Below are 17,098 nucleotides of genomic sequence, written 5' to 3'. Positions count from 1 at the left end.
CCACAGTCGCCCAGGGCGGGGTGGGGGAGAGGGAGGAAAAAAGGCCCGCGGAGGAAGCCTCAGAGCGGAAAGAATAGGGGGGTGCGGGGGTAGGGGGAGCGGTTGCTAGGCGATACGTCATCAGCAGGCGCCGCTCTCCTCCCGCCCCTCTCTCTGGAGTGAGGCGAGAGCCCCGCACAGAGCGAGGGAGACAGTGAGCGGAGCTCCGGGCGCTGCCGCCACTGTCGCCGCGAGCGTGAGAGCGAGGGAGCATCCGAGGGATCCCGCTCCGGTGCACTAGCTGCTGCCGAGACCTCAAGCCTCAGTCTGGGCCAGCAGGAGCCGCGGCCGTCCTCCTCTCCCCCCCTCACCTTCTCGGCCGGCAGCGACTGCTGCACACGCCGGAGCCAGAGCCGGAGCCGGAGCCCGAGCCGGACCCGGAGCCGGAGCCTGAGCCGGAGCCTGAGCCGGAGCCCGAGCCCGGACCTGCGGCTGGGGGCAGGGAGGTGGTCGGGACTGGTAGCCGCTTTGCGGTGAGAGGACGCTGAGGAGGGGCTGGAATTTCTGCCTCGTCCCGGGGCGTGGGGTGAAGGACTCCGAGGTGTAGCTGGGCGGGGGTCCCAGCCGCAGCGACACATGCGGGAGCCAGGAGCGGGGGCGGCGCCGAGCGGAGCCGGCCGGGTCCCCCGCCTCGCCGCCGCCTCGGCCACCCGCCTGGGGCCGTAGCATCTGGCCCCGGAGTGCATGAGCTGGGGCCCTGAGCTCAGCAGCCACCCGCCGCCCGGGGGGGCGGGGACCCCGATGTGAAGCGGTAGGACCGGTGCAGCCGTCCTTTCCTAACCTTCCCCTCCCCTCAGCCCCTTCGGGGGTCTTCTCCCGCGGCCCGTCGCCGGCCCACGGCTCCTCGGCAGGCCCCCGGGAGTTCTCAGAGCCCCCTCCCCTGCCCCGGCCCCCCCAGGGCGGCGGGGCCGGGGGGGACCCGGGGGCCCGGCTGCAGCCTCCTTCCAGAGGAAACTTTGTGAAAACCCAACCCGAAGTCTGCCAGCCGTGACTGTCCCAAACGTGACTGTCCCGGGACAAGTGGTCCTGGAAGGGCAGAAGCCACAGCCAGAACAGACCCAGGAAGAGGAAAAGAGGTGAGCGGGGCCGCCGCCTCCTCTCCGCCCGCAGCGCTGCGCGGAAGAGACCCGGGCGGCCGCCTGGGCGATCGGCTCGAGCGCTGCTGCTTCCCCAGTTCCGCACCAGAGCCTTCCGCGGCTGCTGTCCCGGAGGAGGAGGAAGGGAACCGGCCCGCCTGCCCAGCGCCGCGGCTCTGCTCTAACGCGTGAGTGGCCTCGGGAGGGGGGCTGGAGGGGTGCAGAGCGGGAGCGTGCCGGTGCTTCAGTGTGGAGTGTAGCGGTTTTTTCCGGGGGTGTCGGGAGTAGAGGTGAGAAGGTATGTATACATTTGTTTCTCACAGAAGGCAGAGGGTAGGGTTTTTGTAACCTTTTAGTTTGCAGAAGTAATGCAACTATATAGGTTGCTCTTAGAGGAGTTCTGTCCAGAGTGGATACCCGTTTCTGGCCAGGAATTGTCAAAGGAAAACTGAGGAAGACAGAGTCTAGGTGCACACAAAGGACATCTCTGTAATGGACCTTTTCCTGGTACCTCGGCGGAGATGCACGCTACATGATTTTTATTTCTGGGAAACTCGTATGGATTCCCAAGTGGGAAATGACATGCAGCCCCTCCCCCCTTTGCAATCTTTAGTGAGAAAAAGATCGTTTTTTCCATTTTATTATCTGCCGTATGATAGAATTGGAACACATTGCAGTTGATCAGGAAATTCTGAGTTATTACGAATTACGTGAGAGAAATTTCTTAATGCATTAAACAGTTCTGTAAAAGCTGTTATGTTTTCTTCACTCCAAATTAGAAAAAAAGATTTTGCTTATTTTCACTTATGTCAAGTTAAGGGGAAACCCTTAATACGAAATTCTTTCAAGAGGAACTTGTTCCTTCTATTATTTTCAAGTCTATAGAATCTGTAACTTGTGTTTTGACTGTCTTTCTAGAGTACTAGGTTACAGGTGAGGTGTGTAAAATTAACGTTTCATAGATTCATACGGATTTCAGGGGTTAAACATGGAGTGAAATTTCGTGTAAGAAGGCAGTAGGCAGTACTAGAATGAGAGCCTTGGCCCATCCAGGCAGTAATTGTAGGCTGTCTGAAACCACTGCAAAAGATGCTTTGTAGGATTGAAGGTATGCCTGCGGATGTCTGTTCTAATTTCTTCATTCAGGAGTATGATGTAGTTTATTTAAAACTTTCTCAAACTTAACAATGGTTTGCCTCTGTACTTTTTTTTTAAAGTAAAGAGTTTTGCAAGCTTATTAGCCTTTGTAGTATGTAGCAACCCATTTACTTATCTCAAACTTCTGTCTCTCTATAAAGTTTCAGGACACATTCAGTTTATGTTTTGATAAATGCTGGAACATGCCTGAGTTTATCTTTTTCTACTTTTGTATATATATATATTTTTTTTTTTTTGTGGAACCAGGGATTGAACTCAGGTCCTCATGCTTGCCAGGGAAGCGCTTTACTCCACTGAGCCATCTCCCTGGCCCCAACTTTTGTATATTTTGATGTTCTTTTCCAACTCTTTCTGTTTGAGAATTTCTTCCATTTCTTTGAGCACTTTGGTTTACTCTGAAACTTCTCCAGTTACTATTTTTCCTAAGATGCCTCAAATTCTATTTTAAATGGACACTGCCATGAAAATACTGAATAGTGGATGTGAGATTAGGTTTAGGATAAGAAATATTTTGGATATATTACCTTATTTTGTGACCTTCAGAAAGTTACCCCTTTTTTGCACAGTTGATGAAGAGAAATCTAGTCTTGCATAGGTTTTCTTTTTAGGGGAGGGGAATATAAATCAAGAAACTAGTTTGAATTTAGATTTGCCCTTGGTTAATTTGCTTACTAACTTAAAACCTAGTTTCACTGCTTTTGTTATCACTTGGTTAAAAATCATGGTAATGCTTTATTGAATAGTTGGCTAAAATGACATAGTATTGGAGGGATCGCTGAGGAGCGTTTATGTTGCCTTTACTGATGAAGGCAATCAAATACAATTATATAAAACTGAAAAGGGGATACACCAATAATAATTGAAGACCACTGTGTGCTGGATAGTGCTTGTTTTTTTGCAGTTATGAATATATATATTTGAACATTTTTCACTGAGGAAATGTCGGTTGGGGACTATACAGAAGTAATTGGAATGTCTGAGCCAAATCTGGGAAGGTCTGTTTCGGGAAGAGAAGAGCATGTAGGAACAAATGATTTCAGGCTTTCAGAATGGAAGGTGCAAGGGACAGATGTAATTAGAAGTTAGCTTGATGGGATACCTTCAAAGGGAGCTTGTTAAGCAAGGCTGGGATCAGCTTGTGTCTGTGTAGATGCATGGTTACAGCCCTAAGAAGCATTGCCAACAGTGTTCCTGAAAAGGTAGTTTCACATGTTTAAGTTGAGATGCATTTTAGGCCAAAAGCATTATACTTACATTAGGGTTTTGTTTTTCTAAGGTACCTACACCTTGGCCATCAAGCAGTTATTCAGGACGAGTGGAAAAGGAGGTGCTTACAGTATTCTGGGATGGTGCTAATGGTTTCTCATAAGAATAATGAAGAAATGGAACAGATTTTGTTTTGGTCATTAAATTTTGGGTCAGAATTGGATACCAATACAGTTTCAAGACAGTGATGCACTGACAGTGTAGGGTAGCAACATAGGGTGGCATGTCCTTTTCAAGTATTTAGGTTTCTGAGAGTGCTGATGGAGAGTGAAGAGCTGAAAGACAGCTGTTTCTATTTTTTGGGGGAGGAGAATCTGTGTTAAAGTAAGCAATGGCATAGTGAAAAACAGAAAAGGGATGAGATCCTCCCTGAAAGAGTTGTTTAAAAAGTGAGAAAGCATTGTAGTTGAAGAGGGAAAAGCAGCCTTTATACATGACTATCAGTTTAGATCCAGGGCATATGACTGTGTGTATGTATGTGTTCTTTTTTTTTTGAACAGCCACAAATATTTAGTAGAGTATGTGAGTGCCTTGAGATTAAGTTCAGAAGAGTATGTAGGATTTCATTGTTCAGGCATTTATAAATAAAACAGAATATGTTTCTGCAAATTTATGGTTTTAAAGTGTGCCCTGCATGATTATTATCTTAAGTTTGTTCTTAACTACTGCAGAGTGAGCCTAAAAATAGCCTGCAGGGAAGGCTGCTTCCCCTGCGCACAGTTGGTGTGTGTCTTTGTGTCCCATACAATAGAGGGGATGTCCCTATGTTGGCACAGCAGCATTAATAATTTTTTAATTTTTAAAAACTTTATTAAAAAACAAATAACTTGGCACTTAAAAGATTTAGACGTTGTGGTTAGCATTTGATATTAACTTTAACAAAAGTTAAAGATTGTGAGTAGATATACACAAGATATACATGCTCATACTTTTTGTATTCTTTGGTTTGACTTAAGCTTCTTTGGCTTCTTAGAATATTGGCAGAACCCTCATGGGAAGAGCTATTTAGACAAGGAAGTAGGTCTAAGATGAGTCTAGGGTGAAGGGCCAGGGGTTGGAATATATTATTTATGCAGATGAAGACATGGATCTTCATATGTTTAGATGAATTTTAAAGAAAGCTGTTTAGGGTTTATATGATTTACTAAGGCAGTAGGACAGGTGGGACTCCATGATAGTAGGGAATGGTAACTTCTGGCTACTCTGCCTTCTAGCTTCACGAATAATATGAGATGATTAGAGCATCTTGAGAGTATGTATTTGTGCATATCTTAGCACTAGATGATACCAAAGTCTATGTGTAGGATACCAGTGGCCCTTTTCATTGGGCTTTGGAAAAGTCTTGTGGTACTTCTGACATCTCACTGTGTAGAGGAAGTGTTGGCCAGTTGATATTTTAGGTTTGTGGGTCACATTTTGTCTTGAAGTGTGAAAGCAGTCATAGACAGTGCAGAAGAACATGTGTGACTGGGTTTCAATGAAATTGTATTCATAAAAGTAAGAGGCACATTGATTTGATCTGTGGTTTACATGCCTTGGATATAGATAACTGCCAAATCTACCAATACAAAGTATGAGCGTCATTACACTACAAAGCTAGGACCTGGCTATGTTAGGTGAGATGTGCTCCTCTAGATTGTCTCATAATAGTTCTACATAAAACAGAGTCTACTGTTTAGTATTCTTTTCCTTCATAGTGATAGAAGCTGCAAATTGAGGAGAAGGGATGATGCTATTTTAGGGTACAGGTAAAAAGTGTTCAAAGATGCCCTTGGCATTATAGGGATATACTGGTTTTGTACATGGCCAAAGGTGTCTGTGAAGAAGCTTATGGACTCTGAAAATAAATTGTAAAACATTTATTTTGAATGTAGAACTAAAAGTATTTATGGTTAGTTTGAATTGGCTGATAATCAAATTATAAGAGCATTAAGGTTTAATACTTCCACCTTTTAAAAAGTCTTAATGTCTTGTAATGACTAAGTCAGTGTATGGACTTACTGACTCCACAGTTATTTTAGTTTTGTTAATTTCAAGAATTAACAAATCACTTAAGGACAGCTTTATGCTTTTTTTTTTTTTTTTGTGGTACAGGGCATTGAACTCAGGACACTGTGCTTGCTAGGCAAGTGCTTATTCTACTGAGCTGTCTTCCTCCCCCACCCCCCTTTTTAAAATGGAACAGGGTCTCAGTATGTAGTTTAGACGGACTTAGAACCACCAGCATTGGCCCAGGCTGATGTTGATGCTCCTGCCTCAGCCTCCAAAGAGCTAAGATCATAGACATGCACTAGCATGCCTAGCCCAGCTTTATTATATTCTTAAGGGTGCATACATCTCAGATGTTTTGTCCTGAAAGGAATTCACTTTGTACAATTTTCACATTACAGTTAATATCCAAGTATTTGTTTCATATGTCAACAGATACTTGTATTGATGATGGTATGTTTACCCTAGTATCATAAATCTGATGTCAAGTTTCTCCTGTTTATTGCAAAGGGAGGAGACTGTTCTTGCAATGATGATTACTTTTTAATTAGTTTTAAACCTACATCTTTGTAGTATAGTCATCTCTTTGTGTCTGTGGGAAATTGGTTCTAGGACCCTGTGAATACCAAAAAAGTCACACAAAATAGGTTTTTGTGTGTAACCTATACACACCCACCCATATACTTTAAATCTTCTTTAGATAGCTTATTGTATCTAATACCATGTAAATGCTATGTAAATAGTTGTTATACTGTGTCATGTAGGGAATGAAGAAAAACAAAATCTGTGTAGTATAGAGATATTTATTTCCTCAATATTTTCTGACTGTGGTTGGTTGAATTGTAGATTCTAAGGGTCACCTGTATTTTTGTATGTATAATTAATACTTCAGTTTTTCTTCCCTTTAAAAATATGCATGCATAATCTGACAATTTTAACCCAAGGTGTTCTTCCCCTATCTGCTAATATTCTAAAAGGAATGTTCTCTTTTGATGAACTTTGTAGCAGTAAGGGAAAAAGACTGGTGGTGTCTTTAAACACAGATTGAGTAAAATTGCTTTCAAATAATAAATGCTTGGTGTTAAATCTTATTTTGCAACTGTCTTCCGTCTTATGCTTTAAGGTACTTCTAAATTTTTGCTACTTTCTGATGGTACTTCATTGACACTTTCTCATGATCCCTTTCATATTGTGTTAAATAGAATGTTTTTCCTAAATAAATGATGTTTCCTGAACAATGTCAGATTATTCACAGATATATTCCTATTATACTTTTAAAATTGTGAAACATTTGAGGGAACATTTACAACTACTGAGTAATTAAACTAGATTTTAGGTTGTCCTAATGTATAACAAAATTTTCTAAAATGTTTCTTTAAAACTTTGATTGATATTTGATTTCTCTAAAATAATTATCTAATGGGAAAAAATATGAGGACCAGTGTTGTATTGTATTATCTTGCCATGTATATAGTTGGAAAAAAAACAAAAAACAAAAAAATGCACAAGAGACCTTATTGCTTGAGTATCTTATCTTTTACTTTTCCCCATTAGACCTAAGGACTAGCTGGTGTATAAGTCAGATATTGTGTATGTTCTATTGCTATGCAGTGTAGTTTCTGCCTTTTCCTTTCAGAAGAAAGATAAGTACTGGAAATCTGGGTGGCTTTTGGAAGAAGGTAGTACTTTTTTCTGCTTTTATGTATTTGTGCTTTTATTTGTGTACCTAATATATTGGGCTAGATGCATTTTTCTGTATGACTGCTTTGGAATTTAGGAAATATTAAAGGATAGAGCACAGTATTTTTAATGTCACTTCCAGCCTTGTGAGAAGATAGACATTGGATATGATACTGTGCTTTTTTTCTGGCTTTTTAATTCCACAGTTTCTTGTAACATAAAAGTTGCCATTTGGGCAATGTCTTGAATGAACCATCAACATATAACTGGTGAAATCTCAAGTGAGTAATTTACAACTACCCAGTAGTTGAAAACTTTCATACTTAAATCCTGGAACAAGGCTGCTGTGGTTTATGTCGCATTTACCAAGTGAAATACCTTCATACATTCCAGGCAGGAGACTCGGAATAAATTTTGTTGCTTTATGGCATCAGACAGTATACTTAGCTTTTTAACATTGATTTTGATAACATTTGATGGGGTAAATGTATCTTTCTTGGGGTTGTTGCTAGGATTAAATGAAATAAAAGAAATAGGCCGGGCTTGGTGATTCAAGCCTGTAATCCCAGCACTCGGGAGGCTGAGGCAGGAGGATCATTGGGAGTTGGAGACCAGTCTGGGCTACAAAGTGAGCTCAAAGCTAGCCTAAACTGCATAGTGAGACCATGTCTCAAAAAAGATTAAACATACACACACAAAAAGATCACACACACACACACACACACAGCTCATAGCTCAGTGCCTAGTGTATAGTACATGGCCCATCATTATTAATGTATTGTTTCATATCTTTTTTAACTCTTTTTTTTTTTTTTTTTGCGGAACCGGGGATTGAACTCAGGCTCTTGTGCTTGCCAGGCAAGTGCTTATTCTACTGAGCTATCTCCCCAGCCCCTGTTTCATATCTTTTAAATTGTGATGTAAATAGATTAAAATCAGGCTTTGTATTGTTTAATAAATCGAGCACTTGAGTTTGACAAATAATATTAAAGTACAAGTAATATATTGTTTTCAAAAGCAGCTAAGGTATGATTCTTTAACAGTTTCTTAAAAAGTCTTAAAAACTAGAGAGATGATAGAATTGATCTGTTTTTATAAAAGAAAAGACTAATTTGAACAAAACTAGATGTTGAATTCATTTCCAAAGACTTTAATGGTGCATAGACTAGAAAGAATTGTAAAAAAATCATTAGTGATAGTCAGTGATAGTAATTGTGGTTAAAAGTGTTCATTGGGAATCAGAATATAATACAGTTAGCAGCTGTTTTAACTGTCCATCTCTTACCTCACAAAGTGTCATGAAACCAAGTAAAAGCTTTGTGTGTATCACTTACATTTTTAAGTTGATGGGGAAGGGTGAGCATATTGCTATTAAGTCCTTAATTTTTGTTTTCTTTTTTCATAAGAGGATTAACAGGTTTTAAAAAATTCTCTTTTTTTGTGCTTAGTTTATAAGATCAGTTTTTTTTTTTTATGTATTTAGTAAGGGTGTACAGGGTCTAAAGGGTCTCACTACACAGATTGGACTCGTAGTGGTCCTCCTGTTTTCAGCCGCCCAAGTGCTGGGATTATAGGTGTGCATCACCACGATCTCGATCTCAGTGCACCCCAGGGGATAGAATCCCTGCACTGCACACCGGGGATAGAACCCTGGTTGCTGTGCTCTGCCTAAGCAGGTGCTGAGCTATCTTTTTTTTTTGGCAGAACCAGGAATTGAACTCAGGCCATTGTGCTTGCCAGGGAAGCGCTTATTCCACTGAGCCATCTCCCCGACCCCATGTTGGGCTATGTTGCTGGCCCTTACAAGATCATTTTTCAGAAATCCCCCTGCCGCCCCATTCTGGCACAGTCTGTTGTATTGGCTAATACAAGGGTTAAATACTTCTTGGTCATTTTTGTATTTGGAACACATTTATCTTGAGCAGTTAATGCTTTGAAGTCTGTTTTGTTTATAAGAACTGTATGTTTAAGATAAGTATATAAAATCCACAGGCAAGAAGAAAGATTGAGATCTATTTTTTAGTACTCATTAACTTCCTAGCTCTTATTTTTATTTTTTAATTTCTTAAATCTTAGGGTTTGTTTTTGATTTTGGTGTCAATGCAGAAATTAGGTTGATTCTCTGCTGATGGATCTCTGGTCAAATGGTTGATTTAATGAGCAATCTTTTTTTTTTTTTTTAATCAGTACTTTACATTTTTCTCTGAACTATGTCTCTAGGAATCTTACTATTTGAGAGATTTTCAAAAATAAGTTTCTAGTTATGAATAGATTATTGACTAGATGGGGAGTAGAATGTACAGTTTGATTTTTTGATGCTTATTTATGCATGTAATACTAGGAGGTTATACAGGTAAATACTGGGTCATCAGTTTTCTTTTACATGATTGGTGGACTGACAACTGGTGGTCAGCCTGTAACACCCAGTTGAACTGAATCAGCGTGGTGCTGGGTGTGGATGGCTCATCTCAGGATCACTGCTGACAGCATAAAAGCAGGACTGGAGGGGAAGATGGTGTAGCTTTTCATGCTGGAGAAGCTTTTTGTGCTAGCTTTCCTGATATAAACTAGGATGTTCTCATTGTCATGGGGCATGGGACCTCGAGGTTGCTGAGGATGGCCGTGGCTCTCTTTGGGGGAGCTCTGGTCTGTACTTTGATTGTCACTTCCTGGCTGCAGTGCGACTCTTTCAGCCTGCTGGCACAGATCCTTCACCCTGCTAGTGCAGACTTTCTAGCTTTCACCATTGGCCTTTGGCCTTCCTAGTGCAGATACTTGATACAGACTTGTATGAGACATTGTTATGGGCCCTGTGCCTCCAGCTATACTAATGGAAGACATTATTGTGGGCTCCACACCTTCAGTTGGACTTGTCTAGGTCTTCGCTGTGCAATCCAGGTTCTCTACTGGATTCCTTGGGTCTCTACTCTGGACAGATCTCCCACACACTTCTGCATTTGACTCTGCTTGAATATTATAAAATAATCCTATGAATTATGTGTCCTGTATTAATTCCTTTCCCTTGCATACCCTGACTACAACAAACAGGTGGTCTCTTAATTGACCACTCTGTGAATTTGGCAAAACTTGAGAATGCTGATAAATGAGTGAAGGAACTTAGGGAGACTTTTTTCCCATCAGAGAAATATACATTTTAACTAGCTAGATTGAGAAAGTTAGAGCAGGAAACAAAAATTCCATTTTTTTTTTTTTTTTTTAAAGCCATCTAAGAGAGCAGAGATGGAATATAGAAAGGAAGAGTACTCAGCACAGTAAGGAGGGTGGAGAGGCAGATCCCAGGAAGAATGGCTCTGAAAGTTTTGAGGTCAGGCTGAGTCAGAGGTCGCACCCTGTTATTTCTTTGGGTTGTGAACTTGTGGTGTAGGTTATCTATTACCCTTTGACATGTTGATTACATGATTGATTCTTGTTCATGCTTTTCAATATTGGGATTCTTTAAACCATTGAATTCTTTTTTCCCCCCAGAACCGGGGATTGAACTCAGGCCCTTGTGCTTGCCAGGGAAGCCCTTTTTCTACTGAGCCATCTCCCCAGTCCCAAACCATTGAATTTTTAATCTGTGTGGGAAAATCAGTTTATCCTAGGGTGGGAAAATTTCTACTGTACGTAATAAAAGAGACAGATGACTTTTGACTTACAGTAGAATTTTTGTTTCATTGTCTTTATTCCTTGTTGGTAATATTTCCCTGGATTTCCCTGAGAGGGATGTTTGTAATTCTGTATATGATATAGTAGTTGAGAGAAACTTTGGAATAGGTACACTCAGGTTCCAGCTCTGCTGCTTTTTTTTTTTTTTTTTTTATCTCGGACATGTTATTTATTTTGTATGTGTTTCCTGTAAAACTGGCATGCTAATAATAGTACCTGCCTCCTCCATAGGGTGATTAAGAGGACTGAGTGAGATAGTACATGTGAGCACAGCACAGCGTCTAGCTTCGTGCTCAGTAAAGAAGTAGCACAGCATTAGTGGTTTTTGGAAAGCTGAAGGCATATATGATCTTTGCTCCTGAGTGTGTCACTGTTTTGAATATTGCCTTTAGTTAGCAGCGTATGTTTTCTGAGTACTTCATTCAGTGCCAGGCATCAATCTGTGCTGAACTTGTAGCACACATGCCATGTTGGGCTGTTTGTATCATTCAAACCACTGTTACTGTGTTTTTTGTTGGAAGAGTGAGTTGTTTTTTTTCTAACTTAAACTTCAGTATTCAGATTTAATTGCAGGGTTGGTACTTTTATACTAATAATGGGTTTTGGGTTGCAGTTTGGGCACCCGGTCTCTAAAAGGTTACTGTCACTGATAAGTCAACAAAACATAAAAATATTTGCTTGCTTGGTGCACGCCTGTAATCTGAGCACTGGGGAGGCTGAAAACAGGAGGATCACTATGAGTCCAAGCTGTGTAGTGAGATTTACTTTCAGGTTGAGAAGACAAAATACACAAAGTAGAGTAGATTCTTCATCCTTTATCTCAGAAAGTTTGGCTGTTGGACTTTGTAGTTTGAAGCTGCCACTAGCCTACTCTGTTTTCATCTTTACATCCTTCCCCAACCCCTTAGGTATTAGGGATTGCCCCTACCCTAGGGCCTTCACACTGAGGTACTTCCCTAGCTCCCCCCCCTTTTTGTCTGTTTTTTTGAGACAGGGTCTCACTATGCAGCTCAGGCTGGCCTTGAGCTCACTTTGTAGCCTATAGTGGTCTTGAACTCACAACAATCCTCCTGCGTCAGCCTCCAGAGTGCTGGGATAACAGGCGTGCACCATCACACCTGATATCCCAGCCCACTTTTGTCTTCTGAGGCAGTGCCTCCCTAAGTTGCTCAGGCTGGAGTCTCTTGCCTCATCCTCCCAGAATGCATGTGCCACCACACTCAGCTTAAATCTTTTCTATTTCTGTTCTTGTGCTTTGGTGGCAAGAGTAACATAAAAGCACAGATGCATAGATGGACCTCATTGTCTTTAGTTGCAGCCAGATCCAAATTTTATTTTTATTTTTTATTTATTTGAGAGAGAGAGAGAGAGAGAGAGAGGTGTGTGTGTGTGGCCAGCTCAGCCCACCAGGGGGCGGGGCTGGCTGGCATGTGGTGCTGGGGGATTGAACCGCGGTCCCTGATGCTTTGCTAAGCTTGTTCTAAGTAGGTGCTTTAGACCACTGAGCCATCTCTCCAGCCCCAAGATCCAAATTTTAAAGTAGCTGTATAGTCTTCATCTCTTCTTTGGATTGTGATTTAAATTGTCTGAAGTTTACTAAAAAGTCTTATTAAGACTTTCTTTACAGTCCCTGGAACTTGATTCATTGTTCCCAGCTTGTCACCTTTTGCTCATCCATGTCATTTGCTTACCAGAAGGTTCCTAGAAACCTTTTAAGTCATGTGCCATGACTAATCCTGCAGTATACTTTTCCTTTTCCCATTTTGTTTTCTGCTTTCTAATTATTGTTAACTGAGATAGTTAACTTGCTTAATGTCTTCTAAAATATATGTACTTAATTGAAATTTTGAACCATGTTAGGTTGGGAATCACTTTTTTGTTCTGAGCCTGAGCTTCCTCATGTGAAAAATAAAAGACTATATGTGTCTTATGGGGCTATCATGCAACTTCAGAGCTAATGTGTGAAAAAGGTCTGGTAGCCAGATCCTTAGGAAGTGGTAGTCTCCTTTTCTTTGAACCACCTAATTCCTAAAGTTAATGCTGTGCCGTCAGTACTGTAAGAATGCTTATTTATGTATGAGTTTAGTTTGGGAGATTTTAGCTTTAATATTCAAATAAGGTTAAAAAATACTAGTTTTGAAGTATGAAATGATACATGGGAGTTATTAGTAAGAGATGACATAACAATGATTAGGAGCAAGAACTCAAACCCTCACTTTGTACATTCAGATACACGCAACAACATTTATTGTATGACCTTTGGCAAGTTACTTAACTTCTCTATCTCAGCTTCTTTATCTGTAAGATGGGCAAAAAAACCTACTTACTTCAGGGATACTATTAGGATTATGTAAAAAAAAAATGAGAAGCAAGATCAGTGCCTGGCACATAATTATCTGTAACTATTCTCAGGGGACATTTGACCTTATTTGGAAGTGTTTTTGATGGTCACAATTGCAGGGAATTGTAAAAATGCCCTCTTATTTTTGGGAGGGAATTAAAGCCTAATGTCCTAAGTCTGAAACTGGAATGAACAACTTTCTCTCACACAGTGTTAATTATGTACTATCTTGTGAGGATTTGGGAAAATAGTCTATTGCATTTTTTGTCTCATGGTTCATATGACTTCGTTTGTTTATATCCAAACACTGGCTAGCTTTCCATGCATATAATGCACATGTGTATGTCAGTGCTTATTTGTGTGTGTGTGTGTGTGTGTGTGTGTGTGTGTGTGTGTGTGTGTGTATACAGTTACCACTCACTGTGGAAGATCGGTTTTAGGACCCTCTCTGAATAGCAAAATCTGTAGCTGCTCAAGACCTTAATATAAAATGGGCAGTGTTTGCATATAATCTATGAACATCTTCCTGAGTACTTTAAATTCTCTCTAGATTAAGTAGAGGTAATGCAATGTGAATACTATGTGAATTGTTGTACTATATTGTTTAGAACTAATGACAAGAAAAAGTGATAGTGAACTGTTTAGAGACCCTGTGCCTAAACTGTTGCCCAAAGCTCACTCATTTATTGCAAAGCGCAACACTGCAATGAAACCTGAATACTGGGATTTTAGTTTAGAAGAAGCAACTCAGGTGGGGGAGATGGCTCAGTAGAATAAGAGCTTCCCTGGCAAGCACAAGGGCCTGAGATCAATCCCCAGTTCCACAAAAAAAAGAAAAAAGCAACTCATACATGAAAAGAAAAACAGTAACAGAGCTTTTCACTGACACAAGCAACCTGGTGTGGCACATGTGTCACAGGTCTGCCACCACTGCTCTGCTGTTTTTTGTTTTTTTTTTTTTTTGCAGAACCGGGGATTGAACTCAGGCCCTTGCGCTTGCCAGGGAAGTGCTTATTCTATTGAGCCATCTCCCGGGCCCCTCTGCTGTTTTTTAAAGTACAGTTTTGATCTGTAGTTTGGTTGAACTAAAGATACCAACTTGTATATGTGGAACCCATGGATTCAGAGGGACACCTTCTTTAATTGTGTTTGTGTCTACATTTTACTATTTTTTCTATTTGGAGTATTTTTCTTTCTTTTTGATTGTGGCTGACTTTTTTTGTGGCATTTTTTTTTTTTTTTTTTTTTTTTTCCCACTGATGTGCTCTTTCTGTTGTTGAGTTTCTTGGAAAGATGAATGTATAATATCACCCTTACTGGGGCTGTCATAAACGTAAGGCCTCTGGTTGCCTCTGTACATTTGGTACCAAACACAATGAATGTATCTGTTCTTACATATTGATGATAACAGAGGCTCCTGAGGGATGGGAAAGAAAGATTAGTTAGAAGTGAGGGATTTGCTTACTAAGTTCTTGTTTCTTTTGATGGTTAAGTTTAACTTCAAAGCTGCCCCAGTTATTTATAAATAATAAGTGAGGAGGGAGAGCCTATGAATCTAGAAAATAAAAATACAGATTTTATGATTCATCAATTAATAATTTGACCACCATTGTTGTGGTCATCATTACCATTTAGTGAATGCATAGGCTGTGTCAGGCACTGGACTGAGGATTTATTCACAACAATCTCAATAATGACTATTTTAAGGTAGAGAAACAAAATTCATAGAATTTTTAAAGAACATGTAGTTAGTAATTTGAATTTGCAGGATAGGGGCTGGCCAGCTCAAGACCCAAACACTTCTGACTTAATGGTCTTTGCTTGTAATCACTGCCTATAAACTTCAGCAGAGGAGTTTTATATTGAAAATGGGATGTTGAACTGACACAGGGGAAAGTGATAGCATTTTAATTAGAAGGAAGATTAAAAGAATTGAGAAGTGATTTCAAGATAAATGTTCTTATACAAAATATTTTTGTTTGTTTTTTGTGGAACCAGGGATCAAACTCAGGTCCTTGAGCTTGTCAGGGAAGTGCTTATTCCACTGAGCTATCTCCCCAGCTCCATACAGAATATTTTTGAAACTTGTAATTTGAATAGTTTTGCACAAACCTCTCATTTTTAAACCTTGTTGTATTGTCACTGTCAGGGCAGATGTTCCAGATGCCACTTGTGTTAGTAGATGTCCTTCTAGGCAAAATACTATGTAAAAGATTGTGAAGCCCAGTTGGGATTGTCTATAGCTCAGTGGTAGAACAGTTGCCTACCAGTGTGGCTTCCTGGGTTCTGTTGCCAGCATTGCTGAAAAGAAAAAAAAATAGTGGTGCTAAATGATTTTTTTTTTAATTTTTCTTTTTTTAAAAAATGTATTTAGGACAGAGTCTACAGGGTCTCATTATGTAGATTAAACTCGTAGTAATTCTCCTGTTTTCATCTTCCCAAACATTGAGGTTACGGGTGTGTGCCATCACACCCAGTCTCAGTCACTGTCTCAGCACACTCCAGGAACAGGGCCAACACTCTGGGGATCGAACCCTGGTCACTGCTGAGTTATCTGGCTGGTCCTTTTAGAATTTTTTTTAATTTATAATTTATAATATGTCAAATGTGTTTTGTAGATTCAAGGCTTGTCATTGGGCATATGTAGACTATTTTCCATATGTAAGTCCTTAAACTACTTTTTGTTGCTTTGGTATTTGTCACTTAAAAAAGTCCTTTTTTCTTCTTTCCCATACATTGTATAGAACTGTTCCCTACTCAGTTTTATTTATAGATGCTTTATATTTAATAAATGGTTTTGAAATCTGTGCACATTTTTATGTGTTCATGATGAGATTTAAAATAGCTTATACTTTTATTTTCTCTGTAAAAGGTATTGGCTTTTTAGAAAAACTTTCTTTCTTTCTTTCTTTCTTTCTTTCTTTCTTTCTTTCTTTCTTTCTATCGGTCTTTCTATGTATCTATCTGGTGCAGCATCTCACTACACAACTTGGACTTGTAGTGATCCTTCTGTCTCAGCCACCCCAGTGCTGAGATTACAGGTGTGTGCTACCACATCCAGTTTCTGTGGCTGGCATGGTGCACCCTGGGTTCCAGGACCAGCGTGGGAAGCAGTACTGGGGATTGAACCTGGGTCCTTGCGCTTGCCAGGCATGTGTGTCAACTGCCGAGCTATTTCCCCAGCCTGGTATTGGCTCTTTTTTTTTAATGCAGGGGGAATGCTTTGTTGAGGTGAGGTCTTGTTATATAACCTAGGTTGGCCTCAAACTTAACAGTGGATTCTCCTGCCTCAGCCTGCTAAGTGATAGGATTACAATTACGTATCTCTATGCCCAATTAGATATTGGCTTTTAAAAAATGTTTACAAAAGTTTTTGTTTTTTCTCATCATTGTTAAATATTTGTAACTATTATTATATATGGTGAGCTTTGCCCCTTTCAGAAATTTTAATTATGTGCTTTTGTAAAAATTTATCAAAAGTTACATGCAAACAGCAAGTGCTGAGTTAAGTTTTATTAAAGATTAGAATGACTAAGTGGAACAGAATTTTGGTAAATCAGAATTTAGAGGTTGGTATGAAGGGAGTCAGATGAACATGTCAAGATTTTAGGGTTCAAAGTTGTAGGCTCGTTAGTCTCCTCTGATGTTAGCTACTGCAGATGTAACTTGTATAAATTAAATTGTATATATTTAATGTGTATGACTTGTTGAATTTTCACAGCTGTATATACCTGTGAAACCACCACAATCCAGATATTTTCTTTATTCTCAAGAGGTTTATTATACTCTTTCCCAATCTATCCCTCCTTGAAGCACTCTTAGCCCCTGGCAATCACCAATTTTCCATGTTTTTCTTTATTGTACCCTCCCTCCCTCCCTC

The 17,098-nt window shown here is 40.3% G+C and overlaps 1 protein-coding gene across 8 annotated transcripts in view; it reads left to right on the top strand.

The window, feature by feature from the left end:
- Positions 1–447: 447 nt before the first annotated feature.
- Positions 448–17,098, top strand: part of Fbxw7 (F-box and WD repeat domain containing 7) — a 179,937-nt gene continuing 163,286 nt past the window's right edge. For 6 of the 8 annotated variants that reach the window (XM_004638694.2, XM_023723665.1, XM_023723662.1 and 3 more), the window contains exon 1: positions 489–1,303. The gene's annotated coding sequence lies outside the window, so the exon portion shown is untranslated. Of the gene's footprint in view, positions 1,304–17,098 lie in introns of all 8 variants that reach the window. The other 2 variants (XM_023723666.1, XM_004638697.2) reach the window with 1 other exon arrangement.

Source organism: Octodon degus, unplaced genomic scaffold, assembly GCF_000260255.1.
Source record: "Octodon degus isolate 3935 unplaced genomic scaffold, OctDeg1.0 scaffold00101, whole genome shotgun sequence".
In the NCBI taxonomy this organism is placed as follows: domain Eukaryota; kingdom Metazoa; phylum Chordata; class Mammalia; order Rodentia; family Octodontidae; genus Octodon; species Octodon degus.
Note: the sequence above shows the minus strand (reverse complement) of the source record. Positions and strands in the feature narration are given on the sequence as shown.